The following is a 19412-nucleotide window of genomic DNA, read 5'->3' as shown; positions in this document are numbered from 1 at the left end:
TAGCAAACTCCAAATTCTGCAACCAGACAGAAGGCATTTCATACACTTAAGCAGAGCTGCTCCACAATGAATGTGTCCTTCTGCTTCTGAGAATCAAACAATCCTTTTGCTAAGGAAGAAAATAAGCTGGAAAGAACACTCTCATACTCTCTTCCTGAAGAAAGCTTTCAATACAGTATGTATCTGGTCCGGGATGCATTTTATAGATTGTTAATTTTATAGAATTGCTAAGAAAAAACCAAAACTGTTAAGCTCTTGCAAAGTAAAGAATAATTCTGATAAAGGGTATAGCATTTCTAGATTATTTTTCAAAATCCTAAATGGTGCCGGCAGGCTTGTAGAAAAATGCATGATCAGCTGTCTGTATCCGTGCTATAACCTTTAACCACAAGCAGTGTAAATGTATCCTGCTAAATGTATCTGCAGTACAGAGCAGCAGATACCGCCTCAGAATTTTATTAAAATGTGAATGGATTTTTTAAAACTTGGAAGCAGAATAAAATCAGAACAGAAAAATAAATTGATGCTGAATTCCTCTGGCTGCATAGCTGACCATCATGAACGATAAAAGCTATCCTTAAGATACTGACCTAAATAATACTAAGACTTACAGCAGCATACTGTATGCATTCAGAACACAGAAAATGCAAAATGATTTATCTTCTCCCTCCCCCTCCAAAAGCTAAATTTTAAAATAACAAGCCATTAATAGGAATACCAAAAGGCTATAGATAGTACATACTGTAAGAGAAGAAATCGTATTGTGCTGAGATGCAATGTTTCTTTGTTTGACTTTGAGGCTTATTTTAGCTATGCTTGCATGATGACATTGACATCAGGAGGTCAGTGCTGACACTGGGTTGCTATCCGTTTTATGAGCGAAATGTTTTCTGAAAATTAAATCTCATCTACTGAAACACCAAATTTCATGTCGTCTTCAATACCACCTCCCTACCCCCACTGCTCAAGATTGATGGGATCTAGTTTGGTGGTATGTAATAAATTGGAATCACCTTCTGCAGATACTCCAATACGTAATGGTGAGGAATTAATTTTTTAAATAAAAAACCTTCAAGAATTCTTATGCACCCCCTTTCATTCCTTCCTATCAACACACACACACACACACACACACACACACACACACACACACACACACTCGAAGCTCAAATTGCAATGAAATGTTTAACATGTGGAACAAAAACTGTTGAAAGAGCTGCTTATTCAGGATTTTTAAGAAATGCCTAATAAGCAAATACGGTTTTGCTGCAAAACCAGTGTCACCAGGTCCCCAAAGAGGAAAACAGCCTAGCTTGCTAGCAAAATTTCCTCCAGATCCTACCGGCAGGTAAAAAAACAAAAAAGCATTTTATTTGCCATGCTGTATAAAACAAGAAGTCTTTTATTTTTAAGGAAATAGAACAGATTCTTTTCCACTCTATTTCTTTAGCTACAAAGAAACCATGCCCACCCCCACCCTTAGATCTTGGACATAAGCCAACATTTTTATAAAATGCTGAGACTGATTTTGAATATATAATATTTATAGTTTTCTTCTTCTTATCTCTCCAAAAGTCTTTAATTGCCTATTGCATCACTGAATATACTGTTGTTTATTTTAACACGTGCAAAAATGAATTAATATTTTCTGGGGTTGCTAGTTTTCCAGCACCTCAATCTTCTGTAAGGACTGGCTGAAAATAATCAGGTTAGCAACATATTGAAGCTCCCCAGAATTTTTTTAAAAGAGAAAATATGTTCAAACACCTTAGCTGAGGTACTAGGTTTCACAACTGGATCTTTTGTTTCTAGCTCTCATTCTATCTCCTGCCCCAGAGCATAAGTGATTTTTAGCTTAGTGTGTGGAATGTACCCTGCCTTCCTATATCCTATACACTTTAAAGTCTCTGAGTTGAGTTGTCCAGATGGTAGGTCATACCTGAACCACAGCGAGAGTCCTCTTCTCTTTGGAGTACATCTCTCTCCCACAACTACTCCAGAAATAAATGTGGCTCTAACGAAAACAGTGGCTCCTGGTCTCACACCAATGGTGGAACCATCTTCCCCACCCCCACATCATTGCTCTATGAGCTCTGGTTAGCATTGACAGCGTCAGAAAATTAGAATGGAGTGTCCTTAGGCCAATTCCTCCTTTACCGTGGGGGTCGAGAATTAGAGAGATGATCGCGCTGAGTTATAAGGCACCAATTCAATATACGGTCATCTATGAAGCAGATTCCTTAGAGTGGGGTGGGAGGAGGTTGACGCAAACACCTAGGCATTGAATGCTCTTCATGTCTGTTGAGATATTCCCCATTAATGACGTTTGAAAGCTAGACATTCATTTAAAAATACTCGCAAATTATTATCATGTAGGCTAAATATACACGTTATGGAATCAACTCTGACCACATAGAACTAAGTCGTCTGCCTCCTCTGTTGGGAATAATAAATGACAGTGACAACAACAGTAATCCATATTAGGCTCCCAGGAGATGAGTAAATAGTGTTCTATTCCCTTTACAGGGAAGGGTGGTGAATGTGGTCAGGTCCCCTACTGGTACTTGTAAGCCAGATGCCAGGGCAGTTTCCAAACCCCCTGTGGGGTTCTCTGTCCACCCTCTGTCAAAACCAGCCTGAAAGCCATGTATTGGTTTATTTTGTGATGTTCCAAGACACTCAATCAGTAAACGTGGTACGTTTACCAGACCTGCTTGGATTAAACAAATGTGAACTATAGTTGAAAATATTCAAAGCAATGAGCTTGTTTAGGCAGACATTCTCAACTAGTAAATCCTGTTTTATACTTTCAGAAAACCATGCTCATGGCTGAATTACTTAAGCTTTGTCATGATTACTAGTGGCAAGGGTATGCATTCATTTATGATTTAAAAAAATTGCGTGCTTCTCATCAGCCTCCTCGGGGCATGTGCACAAACATTAATTTAAAAGGCAAATCCCTTTTCCACAGTGAACATTTTAGCTTGTTTCTGCCGCTTTGACGAGTCAAACATGAGGAACCCGAAATAATCTGGCAGGCACAGGCTGGAGAAGGACAGAGCTAGAAGTGAGGGGTGAGCCTTTCACTTTGATTAACGTGCTTACTTGCTCGCGGTCTCGTTGTTCTGCAGGCTGAGCTAATTTTCTTTGCAGTCCTGTGGGTTAAAGTTAAATTGCATGGCTAATGCAATGTACATAATTCAAGTACGAACAAAGCTTGACTCTCTATGTTTTAAAAAAAACATAAAGTCAGGGCACTGAGTCCCAGAGGAATACTTGGTTTATAAACATTTGGATCAGTTTGCATGTTCCTTTATGCCATTCACCACATTAAACATTACAGCTGGGTTCTTTTCACACCTAATAGAGGTAGTCAACATTTGTGGGTACATTGTTGTCAGGTTAGGCTATTCCAGTTGAAATTAAAAGAAAAATAAAAATGTTTACCAAATACACTTTTGTTTAAATTCTTAGTATTTAAGAAGTTTAAGATTTTTTAATGAGGTTGGTTATTACATCTGTTTATAGCGTATTTAGTCCTGGAAACAACATGGTGATTTAATTTACCAATGACCAAAAATGCCTTTGGATTTTTGAGGAAGTTCAATGCTACTTTGAACATCTACATCTTGCCTAGAGACATGGGCAGGAACTTCTGCCTTCCACATTGATCAGAGCTAAAAAGTCTATACTAGCTACCCTTATGGAGAACCTACTACATACTCAATATTTTAGCTACATGTCCAATGTTTATTTCATTCTAACCAATAATCCTGCAAACTAAGTATCTTCAATTTTAGGTGAGGAACTAATAGAGATTACACACAGTAAATAGCAGACTTAGGATTCAAACCTAAGTTTGATTGATTGCAAAGTCTACGTCTTTCCACCAATCCTAAGAGGATAAAACTTCCTCCTACGTCCACACTCCATCCCTGATGTCAGTAATCTTCTTATTGTGCAGACACCTGGTAGAGGACTCTATCTCCCTGGAGCCCTGACTACCTCTGTTCATATGAATCAGCCTCTACCCTCCAGGCCCTGGGAATTGTGGGAACCTAGGATGCCACCAGCTGGAGACAGGCTGGGCCCAGCAGGTGGAAAAGACAGAATGAAAGAGGAGGAATCAGATGGACCATGATGGAAAGTTAAGTGTAGAAAGCAGAGTAAATATTTTGCTGGGAGATTTGCCATAAATAAATACATTTCCACTTGAAATGTATTTATTAAAACCTAGTGGAGTCTAGTTTTTTCCCTCTCACAGGTGACCAAACAGGCTGAGAGAGATCCAACGATTTGCCCAAGATCACACACTTCGTAAGTGAGTTTATTATTAATGTAGCCTTTCACTATATTAAAAATTATAGCTAGTTTCCTTTTACACCCAATATATTCAGCATTTGTGAATAAATTTGTTATCAGGTTGTTAGAGTGTTCTACTCTAAATGATCAGTTAAAGAAAAATCAGTGGAACAATCAGACTAGCCTATTCTCTTTTGTTTATTTGGCTTTGGGTTCTCTTGAGACACAGTCTCGCTATGTTGCCCAGGTGGGACTTGAACTCTCAGTCGATTCTCTCGCCTCAGCCTCCTGAGTAGCTAGGATTATAGGCTCATAACACTGTGCCCGGCTCAAACTGACCTACTTTCAACTCACAAATAGTATTTTTCTCCTGAACAGATAACCTAAGTAGCTATTATGATTTTTTTCCAACATATTTTTAAATGGACTTTTAAAAAGCCTAATTTTGAAGTAAGAGATTTTCCTCAACCAAGTTTACTGTTTTATTTTATCATTAAAATGATTTAAACACTAAAATCATTTTAATGACTCTGTTTGTTAACATCTGTTCATTTTGCCTCTGTCTCGGGTCCCTTCCAGTTCTAAAAGTTTGTGATTCTAAAAAATCAAGCCCAGCTTGTTTTCTAGGTCAAGTAGGTCAAGAGCTGGACTCCAAGTCTCCTGCCTTCTGGTGTATGTGGCCAGCTGACTATCCTGCTTCATTTGCAGTAATTGTATATGCCAACAAGATGGCTCTCAAAGGGGGCTTTCTAATCCACCAGCTCCACCCCACCTGGGAATAGGAGAGGAAGACTATCTTGCTCAACGCTCATAGGTAGTAGAATGAAGGTTGGGTGAATGACATGCTTGAGGATTCTGAACTCCAGGAAACCTTCTCCAGTTCTTAGACATGAGCGTCCTCACGTCCATCCATTAGCATCTGTGTAGGACGTGAGAAAGGAGTACACACCTGTTGGCAAGGATTGGGCAGCAAGCCTTGTGGACCAAACTGGGGTTACCCTCCAGGAAAGAGCTGGAAGGAAAAGGGAACTGTAAACCATGTGTTTTTTAACAAAGGAAAAGTGGCAAATGACATAGGCTGCAAGGCAGACTGTGGTGGACAACATCTCAACCCATCCTAACCCAACTCAAATCCTCCTGTGGGAGCATCCTCAACAGGTGCCACCACCATTATGGAAATCACTACCTCGGCTTTAGCAACTGAATAGTTGCTGCTTTCATTTCTCAGTGCATTTGAAACATGGCATGAATAATGACCTTGAGTGCCCATTCCTACTACCCAATCACATGTTCCTTTTCTGCCATGACTGCTTGTCATGCACCAGATGGAGAGCAAGTGAGACAACAGGGCCTTCTAGATTCTGAATTGGCAAAACACATTCAGCAAGGAAGTAGAGTTTCATCTTTTTGGAGAGACTGGCAACTAGGCTGAAAAGGGAAGGTGGGGATATAAATGAAGGTAAAAAAGTAAGAATTCTTACAGATCCATAAAAATCCACCTCATGTGAGAGCATAATCTTCTCTTTGTATCTTTCTTCACACCCTGGGCAACAAATATTTCAAGACTTAAACCTGGGGATAAATTTACTTGCTTTCTCTTCTCTCAGATACATGACGTTGCAGCTCAGAAAGGGCCACAACAATGCACCTCTTCTCAGTCAGAGAAGCTTAACAAGCCTCAGTGAGTCTTTAACTCCTTTCGACTAAAGATAAAAGCACAGTACATTTTGGTTGTATTGAATTATCTACCTAGGCCCATGTCTCTGGCTTGCTTCCTGCAAGATCTTTGTATCTTCCAGGGCACTAGAGCATTTTCTAACACCATGGAGAGGCTCACTGAGGATGTTTTGGACTCACCAACACCAAACTCCGAAGTCCTTTCTCTACCACTACCAGTGGGATCCTCAGCTTTGTATCATGAAGCCACTTCCTAAAGTTAAAGTACTTGCTTCAGGAGTTAAGGAATGGGCTTGGGGGCTGAAAATCTCTATGAAAATCTTTCAAGTACTTAATCACTTGTTTACCAAGGGGAGCCACAAGTTGTCTGGCAAGCAGACCACAGTGCTTTGTGTAAACCTGTCTCTCCTAGAACAGGGAAAGAGAAGACAGAAATAAGAGTGGCCTGACAACACTGCCACAGCCCCCAAAGCACACCTCAACATTTCCTCAGGCCCTCAGTGGCAGAGCGTGTTTCACAGAATTAAAGGACAAGGAAGACGCTTTAGAAAATGCCATCTAAACCATTTCTTTGAGGGAGAAGAAAATTAGGTTCAAAGAGAGTAAGTGTCATATTTAAATAAAGGCCTCAGCAATGAGCATAGAAGCCATATTCCTTAATTTCTAGCATTCTGCTCTTTGTAATTCAACACACTGGCTCAATTAAAAAAAAATTCTAAGCTGTCAGATACTTAAAAATAGTTATAGGTTAATTGAATTAATGACTAAATGACAGAATGGAGGGTTTATAACATGTTTTCCAATTCCTCTCAGATGAAAATATCGTACTAAATTTGTTTAACTAAAAACAAAACTCAACTAAATATAATTTTAAGCAAAATAGTCAATGTTGGCCAAAATATCACCTGAAACTTCTCAATGTCACTTGAGACTTGTCAGAGAACCAGACTTGATTGCTATATTAAGTCAATTGACTAAGTTTAGCCTGCTGAAGTAGCCTTTATCCTCTTTGGTTTGCAAAGAAAAATCTCATGATTTAGCATGAACGGCTAAAAATAAGCTGCAGGTTTCATTTTCCGTTGTTCAGTATGGTTTTGAAACTAAAAGGTGCAAAACTACGAGATTCACCAACGACTACGGAAAGTCAACGATTAAAATTGTCACCTTTCTAGCACACGATCCTGGTTGCCAACTCACAGCCAGGCCTGAGAAATACGCACCGCTGTCCCTCTCATCATGGTCTCTTGAGATGAGTCCCTCTAATAACTAAGGCACGGTTGGAAGCTGGGGGCTGAGGCCAGTCCTGGGGTAGCAGTGGCTTGTGAGTGTATTGTCACATCCGGACAGGATGCCGCATAGACTTCAGCCCATATGCTCAGCCTCCATCTTAGGTGCTGCTGGGGACTCCTCTGCAGAACCTGGGAGTAAATACAGCTCGAGTTTCATTAAGATAGGGATCCGAAGGTGGTGAGTGCAGCGAGTCCCTCTTGACCTAAATGCCCATGGCCTTGTGCAACTCCATACTGCCAACCCAGGCAGCTCACAATAAATTTAATTTCAAAACTGTCTTTCCAGGGCCAAGTCTGGCAAAAAGGTATTTAACAGGGACGTAAATGCTTCAAAGAGAAGGCAGCCATCTCACTCTGTAGCATTCAGCTGTGGCACAAGGCCCGGAGACAGCAGCGCTGTTAAAAGAAAGCCCTCAGCTGAATGAGATTGAAAGGGGGCAAAGAAGGGTTAATCTCCTTCCATTAAAGGAGGGCCCATTTGGTGAAGGTGAAGAGTATAATCTGTATGAAGAGCAGAGCAAAGAGCCATTCCAGAAAAGAAATTACTGCACAGGGGCGAGAAGGATGATTTGTCCTCGATTTTCACCGTGAGACCATTTCTTAGATCTGAATCTACCTAGCTTTGAAGTTATGGTCTCAGGGAGGGGTAAATGGGGCACATTCACATTCAGTGCTGGCATACTTGAGCTTTGATTCCATCCGAGATGGGCTGTCAGTCTCTGAGAAGCAGAGGGTGCGGCCAAAGCCAGCAGGACATTGTAGACTTCAAACCACAAGTTAGAAGGCGGCAAAATAAATAGTAGGAGTTGCTCATAAAGGAGCAGCCAGGGGATAAATCCCCCTCCTCAAGGTGGGAAAACCCTGTTTTTAGCATAGTTTTAAAAACTTTTAAAAAGTTTTAATGCCTTTTTTGTGAAATAGCATAAGATGTACAAGAAGTTATACAGTGTCTACTTTCTCCACCTTCCCCCAGTGATGTCTTACATAGCTGTAGTACTTGGGCTAAACCAAGAAACAGACGCTGGTATAGTTCAAATAAACGCAGATACAGTCTTATATGATTTTGCCGGTTTTTACATGCACTCTGTGTGTGTGTGTACCTGTATGTCTACAGTTCTATGCAACGTATCACATGTGCAGGCTGGAGTAACGACCATCACCATCAGAATAGAGAATAGTCACCACCACAGTTCCCTGTGCTCCTCCTCTGATAATCACACCCATCCTGACAACCACTGATCTGTTCTCTATCACTGTAATTTTTTCTTTTTTTTTTGCTTGTTGAGACAGGGTCTCGCTCTGTCACCCAGGCTAGGGTGCAATGGCACAATCATGGCTTACTGCAGCCTCAAACTCCTGGGCTCAAGCAGTCCTCCCATCTCAGCCTCTCAAGTAGCTGAGACCACAGGTGCATGCCCGCATATCCAGCTAGTTTTTTAAATTTTTGTAGAGATGGGGTCTCCCTGTGTTGCCCTGGCTGGTCTTGAACTCCTGGGCACTCCTGCCTCGGCCTCCCAAAGTGCTGGGATTACAAGCATGAGCCACCGTGCCTGGCCTATCACTGTAATTTTGTCAGTGATACATTCTCTAAATGGAATCATGTAGCATATAACTCTTTGAGATTGGCTTTCAGCATAATGCCCTTGTGATCCATTTGAATTGTATGTAAAGAGCACGTGCCTTTTTATTGCTGAATAGTATTTCAAGGTGTGGATGTACCAGTGTGTTACCCACTAACTTGCTGAAAAACATTTGGCTATTTTCCAGTTTTTAGGTATTACAAATAAAGCTGCTATAAATGTTCATGTAAAGTTTATTGCGTGAACATAAGTTTTCATTTCTCTTGTGTAAATACCCATGAGTAGGATTGCTGGATCATGTGGTAAGTATATGTTTAACTTTTATGAGAAACTGCCAAACTGTTTCCTAGAGTGGCTGTACCATTTTACATTCCTACAGGCAATGTAGGAGAGATCCAGTGTCCCCACCAGCATTTGGTAACCTCAGTATTTTTTATTTAAGCCATCTACTAGATGTGTTGGGGCTCCTTTTGATGGGTCACAGTCAAGAAGGCAGTTAAGCTCTGTGGCCTTCCGAGCTTAGCTGGGGTGACCTCAGATGTCTCTCATTGCTCCAGTCTTCCTGGTAGCTGTCTACACAGCAGTTTGGGCTGTCTGGCACTTAGGCGATGGAAAATGGGATGGTCTCTCTGGATGGGGGGCTGAGTCTTCGGGTTTGCCCAGTTGCTTCTGACTGCAGTGGTGGGACATTGCTATCTGGGGATGCTGAGCCTCTTCGAGGCAGTGCCTCTTGGCCCAGCAGGAAGACTTGATACCAGTGGCACACGCTCCCATGGGGTAGGGCAGGTAAAATGACAGCTGTGGGGCAGGAACAGAGTTTGCCTGGGCCGGGGTCTTCCTGTAGCTTTGGCCAGAGGCTGTGTGAATACTTTTATTTTTTCAGGTTAGATTGTTATTAGCATAGCGTGAGAGGAAGTGGGACATGGAATCAATGTAGAGAGGCAAGGGTGGGACCACCAGTGGCACTTGTCAAATCTTGGGACCCACTGAACAATCTTTGCCCTTGAACTTTGTACTCTGTGACCACTCAAGACTCTCCAGCAGCATGTGGACACCTTGTCTGGATGCCATGGAACTCCTATTTTTGTCTCCTGTGGGTGAGATTTGGAAGCACTGCTGTCACCACCACATGGGCTTTCCTGGCCCAGGGGTCCAGGTCTCGTGAGCAGTTAGAATGTCATCTGAGTATCAGAAGGTGCCTCACTCAAGAAAGTTGTGCAGGACAACAAGGTGATGGGTTTTACATAAGGCAAACATTATAGTGAAGACTTGAACTGACCCAGCCATTCTTGGAAAGTCACCCTCTATCTGATTCAAGGTACCTCTGTTTCAAGAGAGGTTGTAGACTTTGCCAGAACTCTTACTCATCATGACCCAGGAGCCATGAGTTTGGGCTAGGAGGCCAAGAATCAGGAGAGTAGTGATCCTGAACAGGGATACCCTTGAGGTAATTGAGACTTGCACGGGGCAGTGAAGCTTGGGGATCATCAGCAAAATTCCCTGGTGGCTAAGCCCTAGGAGGGTCCTGTGGAGGAGCTCCTTTGGGTTCTGGCTCTTGTGTGTTACCAGGTGTCTTTGCAGGGGATCGACATAGACGTAGGCGTGGAGGAAACTAAAGCTGATTTCTAGAACCTGAACATGAACTGGGGAGGGTAGGGAGCTGGGCAGTGTCCAGGCAGAACTTGAAAGTCAAGTGATGCCTTGGTGGGCTCTGGAAGTTGAGGTGGTGGGATGAGAGGAAGCCGGGCAGTCAGATACCATCAGGTGATCAGTGGGTGTGGGTTGATGGGTTTCAGCAGGGTTATGCAGGCAGGATGAATAGTCAGACTTCCTCTTAGAGGATGGTGAGAGTTTAAAGAAATTGGTTTTTTGTTGCTATAATTGTTTTTTCAATTGTTTCCTAAATTTCCATTTTCAGGTTCCTCCTGCTCCGGCCTGCCTCCTCTCAGGCTGTGCTCCTACTCTCCTGCTGTCAGAAGGCAGCCCAGAAACATAGCACCTTTCAGATTTAAAAAGGCAGGCACGGCTTGATACAGGTACCTCCCCTGACTGTGAGGTCACACAGTGGGACTCCATCCTTGAGGCCAAATCCTCTGCAGTTCCCCTCTAGCTCTTGCTTGTCTTCCTTTCAACTCATCCCTGCCTTGACCTCAAATTGCCCACACATTTTAGTCTGGCACTTGCCCTGACCCTGCTCTGCTGTCTTGGTTTCTGACCCCAGATCCCACCTCCTACTCTGCTCTTGTGGCGCTGATCACATGGATGCTGCCTGCACGGCTGCCCTCTGTCCTCCTGGGTCCAGCTTCTTCAGTGCTACCACCTCAGGAATCAGGGTACACCATGGTCTGGCCCCATTAGGTGACCAAGATGGGCACATGGGCCCCTTGCTAGGTCTAGGCTGCCCAAGAGTGTCTTGAAGTACGGGCATGCCTATCTGAGGGCAGGTAAGAGCTCCTTGGCTGAGGCAGGGCGTTGCCTCAGGAGTCAATCTTCTCATTGGTGCCTTTTGTCTCTTACCTAAAGGTTGGGTGACTCTGGGCCCTTTATCTAGTTCAACCTTTGCCACTAAATCTCTAAGTGACCACCAGGAAGTAAATGAACCATTATGGGCCTCAGTGATTTCATGTGTACAATACAGTTTCTTGATTCCCTAGCTAATAATCTTTTTACTACATCATATTACATTTAAAGGAAAATCTAAAAATCGGAAGCCAAAAAAAGACTTTAAGTTAAATTCTGGCATAGATATACTAGCTCAGAGTTTCCTAATTTTTTTTGTCTAATAAATGTTTGCCAACTGAATATTTGTTGAACTGAATGCAGCATGTCAATAGTTCTCAGGCATTAATGCAGAAGAATTGGGAGGGCAGATTAAAATGCATATCCCCAGGCTCCTCCTCAGAGCTTCCAATACCACTGGGACCTAGCAGCATGCATTTTAATATGAGAAACTAAAAAAGACCAAGGTTTTGAAGTAGACATTGGTACCTTTCTAGGGGCCAATTCACCAATATGCATTAGAAACTTTAAAAATAGTAGAACACTAAAGTCAATCAAAATGTCCAACAACAAAAAATTGATACATTAAAATGTGTCAGTGCAATGGAAACACAGCCATTAAAAATCATGTTTTCAAAGACCATTTAGTGATTTGGTAAAATGTTTACAACATAATGTTAAATGGGGGCAAAACACAACATAAAATACCATCTCAACAATTTTTAACATTTTGATGTATTTTTTCCAATTTTTTCTTGTATATATTCTTCTCTCCTTTTAAAAAGGAGAGAATGGGGTGGGGTTGGGGTGAGGGGTTATACTAATGCTCTTTTGGACAAAGATGAGGGCTCCACTCTCTCCACTCTGGCTTGGAAGGCACTACCCAAGGTCAATGCCTCCGTGGAGTAGTTTCCAAGCCTCCTTGTCCCAATGCACTGGGAGCCCCATAGAATGCCAGGAATCATCTTCTTTTGGCAGAGAGATGACTAATCCATCCTTCCTCAAAGGTTTCAGTGAACCCCAGGTTAAATGTCCCTGTGAATAAGATCAGAAGCCTCTCCGTGGGGAGTCTGGCCTACAATCAAACATGCTTTGGCTAGTTAGAAGTGGTGCTAAGGCTCCCAGATGAAAGTCAATTTAGAAAGACAAAAAAAATCTTTAAAATAACGATAATAAAAATATCAAAAGTCAAAGCACCAATACTGACCATAATTATGATGATTATTTTTATCAACACTTTTTTTTTTTTTCCTCTGTTGCCTAGGCTGGAGTACAGTGGCTCCAATCGTGGCTCACCACAACCTCCGCCTCCTGGGTTCAACCAATTCTCATACCTCAGCCTCCCAAGAAGCTGGGATTACAGGCATGTGCCACCAAGCCCAGCTAATTTTTGTATTTTTAGTAGAGACAGGGCTTCATGATGTTGGCTGGGCTGGCCTTGAACTCCTGGCCTCAAGCAATCTGTGCACCTCAGCCTCCCAAAGTGCTGGGATTACAGGTGTGAGCCACTACTCCCGGCCTTTATCAGCAGTTTACCTTGACATGCACTTTTCTAAGTTGCCCAAATCATTTTGCATATATCACCTACTTATTCTGACAGAGTCTCAGCATTACATTTTCTAACAATACTATTTTGGAGGTAGGAGGGAGCTTTAAAGTTCTGATGAAAACCAGAAGCTTCTTGAGTTAAAAACAAAACCCTGAAGTGTGGTATTTTCCAACTTGGTTCTTGACAAGAAATTAGGGGATTTCAGTGTGAGAAATTATAAAGCCCTATTACTATGAATTCTTAGTTTTGGTGAATATGATGTGGTATTTCTGCAAAACTCTCTAAGGAGAGTGACAGAACATTCATGATGCTGACCCATGGGGAGAAAGGAGCTTGCACATCTGTGCTATGACAATTCTAAAACCTCAGGGATTAAAATACTCAACTAGTGTAAGAGCTGCCTGTGTGAGACTGTGTGCTCAGTCCACATCTGCTCATCATGGCTCAACAAGGCCAGGCTCAGATCTTTAGATGACCTAAGCTCTGAAAAGACTATAGTGCCTCAAATTTGAATTATTACTCCCATGTGAAATTAAAATAGAAAAAAATAACAAAATACAAAATGAAGGTTGAGAAAGCTCAACAAAGTCTAACTTTTCCCAGGCTGTCTACTTTGATGCTTTTTTTGAAATGTCAAATATCAAAATATTTACAAAATGTGTGTTTGTACACAATCCTGCTTTGCTGGTGTTGTCCGTGAGGTCACTCAGCAACCAGTGGTCACAGGGATCTATAGCTTTCTTTTAAACACCAAGTGTTGACAGTAGTGAAATTCTGGTACCTGATGTGGTGGTCTCACTCCCCTTCCTGTAGTAACATGCAGCTAGAAATTAGAAATCAGGAGGCTGGCCCCCTCCCCCAACCCTAACAACATTCATATGTCAACTCCTGCATACTCAGTGCTTTGAGGAGTCATAACAGATGGTATTGAAATTAGCAAGCTGTGATTAGCCATTCTCCCACATGAATGGACCCTGACGTTGACTGAGACCTTTGACTCTGCCCTTCCTGAAAGACTCTGTTAGGCTAGGACTTCCAGCAACACATCATCCCCATTTGGCTCCAGCTTTTGAAATCTGGCACATATTCTTAACTTATTCCTTCAAATGCGCCCTTCTAGCAGGCACTGTATTCCCCATTTACCTGGTCTTTTTTTTTTTTTTTTTTTTTTTTGAGATGGAGTTTCTCTCTTGTTGCCCAGGCCGGAGTCCTATGGTGTGATCTCGGTTCACTGCAACCTCTGCCTCCCAGGTTCAAGCAATTCCCCTGCGTCAGCCTCCCAAGTAGCTGGGATTATAGGTGTGCACCACCATGCTCGGCTAATTTTGTATTTTTTTTCAGTAGAGATGGGGTTTCATCATGTTGGTCAGGCTGGTCTTGAACTCCTGACCTCAAGTGATCCACCTGCCTCGGCCTCCCAAAGTGCTGGGATTATAGGAGTGAGCCACCGTGCCCAGCCCAACCTGGTCTTATCATTAGCTTACACCACTAGCCCAGCCAGCTCCCCGATCAATAGACACTTTCAATTCCTAACAACTTGGAAAGACAGACTTTCAGAGGCTGAAGTATTTTTGCAGCAACTCATCTTGTTATTCTATTCCATTCGTCCTCAGCTCCATCCTAATGTAAGGGGACTGGGCAGAGGCTAGGCAGCCGTAACAGGAGAGTAGGCCAGGCATCAGCCTCTGTTAGATATCTGAGAAGCTGTGGCAAATTGGCCAGTAACAGGTATCCCCACACAATAGACAATACATGCTCTTCAGGGTGTGGATGCGGGTGCCAGAAAGGTCAAGTACAGGGGCAAAAGTCAATCAGAAACCAGAGTGTTTAGTCAGATATTGACAAAACTAGAGAACTAGGTACCAGGCACCTCAGGCAAAGACTTTGAGTTCATTTTTATTTCACACCTTTAAGTCTGGGGCATCACAAGGCACCCATCATATGGTTTATATTTACCAATGAGGGGAATACTTCACCAACATCAACAATGGTTAGAAGGTTACATAAAATGTTAAACTTATTAAAAGTTCTCCAAATAGAGCTTATAACTTTACCACTTTTTATTTCAGTAAATGTTTTGAAACTTTTCCTGAAAATAAAAAGCTAGACATATATATCACATCTTTTGCGGTAGCATTAATAGCCCCAGCCTGAGACTTTTTAGTCTACTTTTAAATGTTTCTTGGCTGGGCCCGGTGGCTCACGCCTGTTATCCTAGCACTTTGGGAGGCCAAGGTGGGTGGATTGCTTGAGCCCAGGAGTTCAAGATCAGCCTGGGCAACATGGTGAAACCTTGTTTCTACAAAAAATACAAAAATTAGCCAGGCATGGTGACACATGCCTGTAGTCTCAGTTACTTGAGAGGATCACTTGAGCCTGAGAAGTTGAGGCTGCAGTGAGCCGTGATTGTGCCACCGCACTCCAGCCTGGGTGACAGAGTGAAACCCTGTCTCAAAGAAAAAAAAAAATGTTTCTCAGCTGGGCGCGGTGGCTCATGACTGTAATCTCGGCACTTTGGCAGCCCAAGGCCGGCAGATCACGAGGTCAAGAGATCGAGACCATCCTGGCCAACATGGTGAAACCCCGTCTCTACTAAAAATACAAAAATTAGCTGGGTGTGGTGGTGCGCACCTGTAGTCCCAGCTACTCGGGAGGCTGAGGCAGTCGAATCACTTGAACCTGGGAGGCAGAGGTTGCAGTGAACTGAGATCATGCCGATGCACTCCAGCCTGGCAATAGAGTAAGACTCTGTCTCAAAAAAAAAAAAAAGAAAGAAAGAAAAACAAGAAAAGAAAAAACAGTTTCTCTAATAACTTGGTTTAAAGGTCTCATCTTAGGGAATTTTCCCCCGATCAAGTGTCCCAAGACCTGGAGCAGATAAGGTAGGATGCATTTCCAAAGCCTCCAGGAGCAGAGAAAACTATGAGCTAAGGAAGTCAAGAGCTTTCCTATAGACCACTGGGGCTCATAGCTGGGGGAGCAGAATTCTGTCACAATTCCAACTAATATGACTAGATCCAGGAAGGAGACCAAGCCAGTATAGTCCTAGACCTAGAGGATCCTGAGAGGAAAAATAAGGAGAAGGAAATAAGGAAAATGTCCTTCGTGGTTCACTGGCCACGGGCAACATGGTGGTGCTCACATAAAGGCTTAGGGTCATGATGGACAGAGGTGTTGAGAAATCTCATCCATTGCGTCTTGCCCTCATGGCCAGATGTTACCTAAGAGTGTCAGTCAGGAAAATCTAAATGTGGATAATTTTTTACTTCTCCCACTGTTTTTATGCAACTTTATCCTTGAATGTCTCCAAGTTTCTTTTATGTGCTGTGCCAGAGAGAACTACCTCTTCTTCAGAAACCCTCCAGAGCTGTCACTGCTAAGTAGCTGCTCCACCAGGGACTACATTTCCCAGACTCCTCTGCGGCTAGCTGTGGTCATGTGATGGAGTTTTAGCCAATGGAATGTGAGTAGAAGTAACACGCACCACTTCTAGGCAGAGCCCATAAAAAACTCCCATGTGCACTTTTTCATGCTCTTTTCTTACTTCACTGAGGAGTGGAGACACCCCTAGGCGACCTTGAAAACCACATGCTGCAGAAGGCCAAGCCCCTCTCTACCTGTGTCTGAATGAATGCATGAAAGACAGTTGCCCCACTGACGTGTACTGTTACATGAGCAAGAAATAAACTGTTGTGTTTGAGCCATTATAGATTTGGGGTTCTATTATAACAATTAGCCTATCCTAATATCCTTTTTGATATAGCTGTTATCACTGTGTATAGAAATCTCTGTGCCCTCTCCCCTTTTCTTTAAATCTTACCACAAACTAAAAAAGGAGAATTGGGAGACTTAAATTTAAGTAGCTGTTGGGGACAAATGACACTTACCAAATTAGTGGTCACAACATTCAGATCTTAGAGCCAGAAGGACAGGACTACGGCAGAGCCTCACTTCAAGACAACCTAATATATTAAAGTAAAACAAAAAGTAAAACATAAGGCCTATAAAACAGATATTTTAGTGTGTGATAGTTAATTTCCAAAGGGAGTTGTCCATTTACAAAGGAATATGCCACTGTTTTCCAGTAAATGACAAGCTTCCTTACTGCCTTTAAAATGAGACTTACGCCTCCCCGCTCCCAATCATTTTAACATAGAATTTCTGAAGAACAGATCTCCCCTGATACATCAGTTATATGAAGACTAGATGCTGACTCAGGGGATGACTTAGAAGCCAGGAAAATCAGTGTATGATTTCTATGCCTACGTGCTATTCTCATGTATACGTCAAAACTTTTCTCTTGGGAATTTAACTTTCTTGGGTAGGAACTTCCAGAGGTCGTGAAATTATAGGCTTTGTAAAGAACTATGAGTTTTTAGACAAAGTTAAAACAGACACATTGTGTCTTTGTGTTTAATATCATCCCAGATACGATGGCACAAGTAGGAATGAAAACAAGTCCTCTGTAAACAGGGCGATAAGATAATGCACGTTCATACACAGAACAATCAGAAACGTGCTCAGTAAAGGCAGCACAATTGTGTACATCTTTTTACCAGAGCTGTCATATTTTACCAAGTTAAGTGTGAAAATACCATTTGATGGCACAGGACACGTATTTGCCTAGAACAGGGTTTATTTTTATGTCTGATTGCTCAGTATAAGATCTAGGAAGCAAACAATCCAGAACTCTGAACAAACATTCTGACAGTCTGAAACGGAGTACTCAGGTGAGGGGAGGAAGAGGAGGCAAAACAAGAGGGTTGACAGGGAAAGGCATCAGTTGGGCCATTCTCCCCAGGGTTTCCGTCTTGGTATTTTTTTGTTTTGTTTTGTTTTGTTTGCATTCTTTTCTGATCTTGTGGAGAAGAGAGATATCAGATCCCTTTGGGGCCGTATTTAGAGGGTCTCCCAAATGCAGTCCCTACTCCCAACTCTGCGCTGGGGCTTGGCAAGCTGTAGGCGTCAGGGAACAAGATGGCGCCCTACGGTGAAGGGCGCTGAGTGAGGGGGGGCCAAAAGTGGGCCTTCACTTACTCGGAGGCGCTGGCTCCTCTGAAGCCCAGACGCTGTCAACTCCCTGGGCCCAGGAGTCACAACCGCTTTCGTGCTCTGGGTTCTTCACTTCTTGTGGTGATCAGCTCCACATATTTTTCTGATGATGTCACCCATTCTGACTTCCTACATTTTGAAAGTTGATCTACAAGTAAAATCTTTCGTGAGGCTTAAAAAAAAGAAGAAAAGAAATAAAAGGTGTGCTATAGGGAGATGGAGAGGAAGAGAAAGGCCGTTGCCTCTTTAGTTTGAGATTTGCTGCAGCTGCGAGTGCCACTCCCCAACTAGTTTCCTGGCTTCAGAGGGAGGCCAGTGGCCGGGTGTGGGTGACGTCAGGGCCAGGCCTGAGTCATCGCCAGCAGCCCGGGCCGGGCTGCCCTGCCACTCGGAAGGGGACAAAAGGAACCTTTGATGTCCAGAGGCCCTCCTCTCAGCACACTCGCCGGCACAGACCAGCAGGCCAGGAGAACATTCCTGCCGTCTCCCCACCCCCAGCCGCCCTTCCTACTTCCGGAACAGCCCCGGACAGATTCAACAAGGCCTCCCCAAAGGACATCACCCTCCTGCATGGCAGAGGCATGGCCGTGCTCTGTCAGAGAAGCAGGGAAGAAGAAGAGGGTGTTTCCCTGGGGACCTCTCACTGCCCCTCTGCCATCCCCCTTCTTCTGTGGGGTGCCCACCTTACTCAAGGAGTTGCAGTGGTATTGAAAGAGATGTGGAAAGGTGGAAAGCACTTTTGTCACCATCCCCGGGCAGCTCCTGGTGGTCAGTGTCTATTCTCCTCTGCCTCTGTGCTGTGGCCCTGGGCTTCGCTCCCTACCCTGGGTGCCAACATGAACTAGCTCTTCCTGGATTTAAGACATGACCACTCTTTAAAGGGGATATTTATATCTCAGTGCCTGGCATGAGGCTTGGTAATTATATGATGAATTAAGGAATGATAATTGTAAAATAAAATAGTAGAGGACACATATTAAATACTTAGAGTGAACATTCAAGCCTCTGTGCTTTATGAAGATTATTCATTTATTGGTATTATCACAACAAAAAAGCTGTGAGGTAGGTACTATTACTATTCCTAATGCTATAGAGGAGGAAATGGATGCTCAGAGAGGTTAAGACACTCCTCTAAAGCCTCACAGCTAGTTAGTTCATGGCAGAGCCTGGATCATCTAATCTCACATCCTGTTTTCTTAATCACGGTGCTGAGTGGCTGGAGTGAATGAAGGAATATTGACCAAGGGCACCCTGGCCAGGAGAAAGGAGACAAAGATAAAGATGGGACTTGAAACCACATCCTACAAGGAAACAGTGAAACAATTAGGAATGTTCTGGCAACATGGGCCTCATGCCTTCTTACTGCGTCAACACCAGGTCTGAGGTTTGGCAAGTGGGTGGCTTACTCAGCGTGGCCAGGAGGGCGAGTCAGTCATCAGGTTCAAATGCAGATGAGAAACTAGG

General features: G+C 43.1%; 1 protein-coding gene and 1 long non-coding RNA gene across 35 annotated transcripts in view; one reads left to right on the top strand and one right to left on the bottom strand.

The window, feature by feature from the left end:
- ZBTB38 (zinc finger and BTB domain containing 38) overlaps positions 1-18462 on the bottom strand; it is an 80263-nt gene extending 61801 nt beyond the window's left edge. For 16 of the 34 annotated variants that reach the window (XM_063662257.1, XM_063662240.1, XM_063662258.1 and 13 more), the window contains exons 1-2: positions 17934-18418; positions 16784-16858 (exon numbers count right to left, since the gene is read on the bottom strand). The gene's annotated coding sequence lies outside the window, so the exon portion shown is untranslated. Of the gene's footprint in view, positions 1-742; positions 5216-5251; positions 5315-16783; positions 16859-17933 lie in introns of those variants that run through there. The other 18 variants (XM_054480166.2, XM_063662239.1, XM_063662247.1 and 15 more) reach the window with 4 other exon arrangements.
- On the top strand, positions 5-16605 carry LOC134739188 (uncharacterized). Its single transcript, XR_010125769.1, has 2 exons — positions 5-175; positions 10767-16605. It is a non-coding gene; the product is annotated as an uncharacterized LOC134739188 (long non-coding RNA).
- Positions 18463-19412: the final 950 nt, after the last annotated feature.

The sequence above is a fragment of the Pongo pygmaeus genome, chromosome 2 (genome assembly GCF_028885625.2).
Source record: "Pongo pygmaeus isolate AG05252 chromosome 2, NHGRI_mPonPyg2-v2.0_pri, whole genome shotgun sequence".
Classification (NCBI taxonomy): domain Eukaryota; kingdom Metazoa; phylum Chordata; class Mammalia; order Primates; family Hominidae; genus Pongo; species Pongo pygmaeus.
This window is presented reverse-complemented; position numbering and strand designations above follow the sequence as displayed.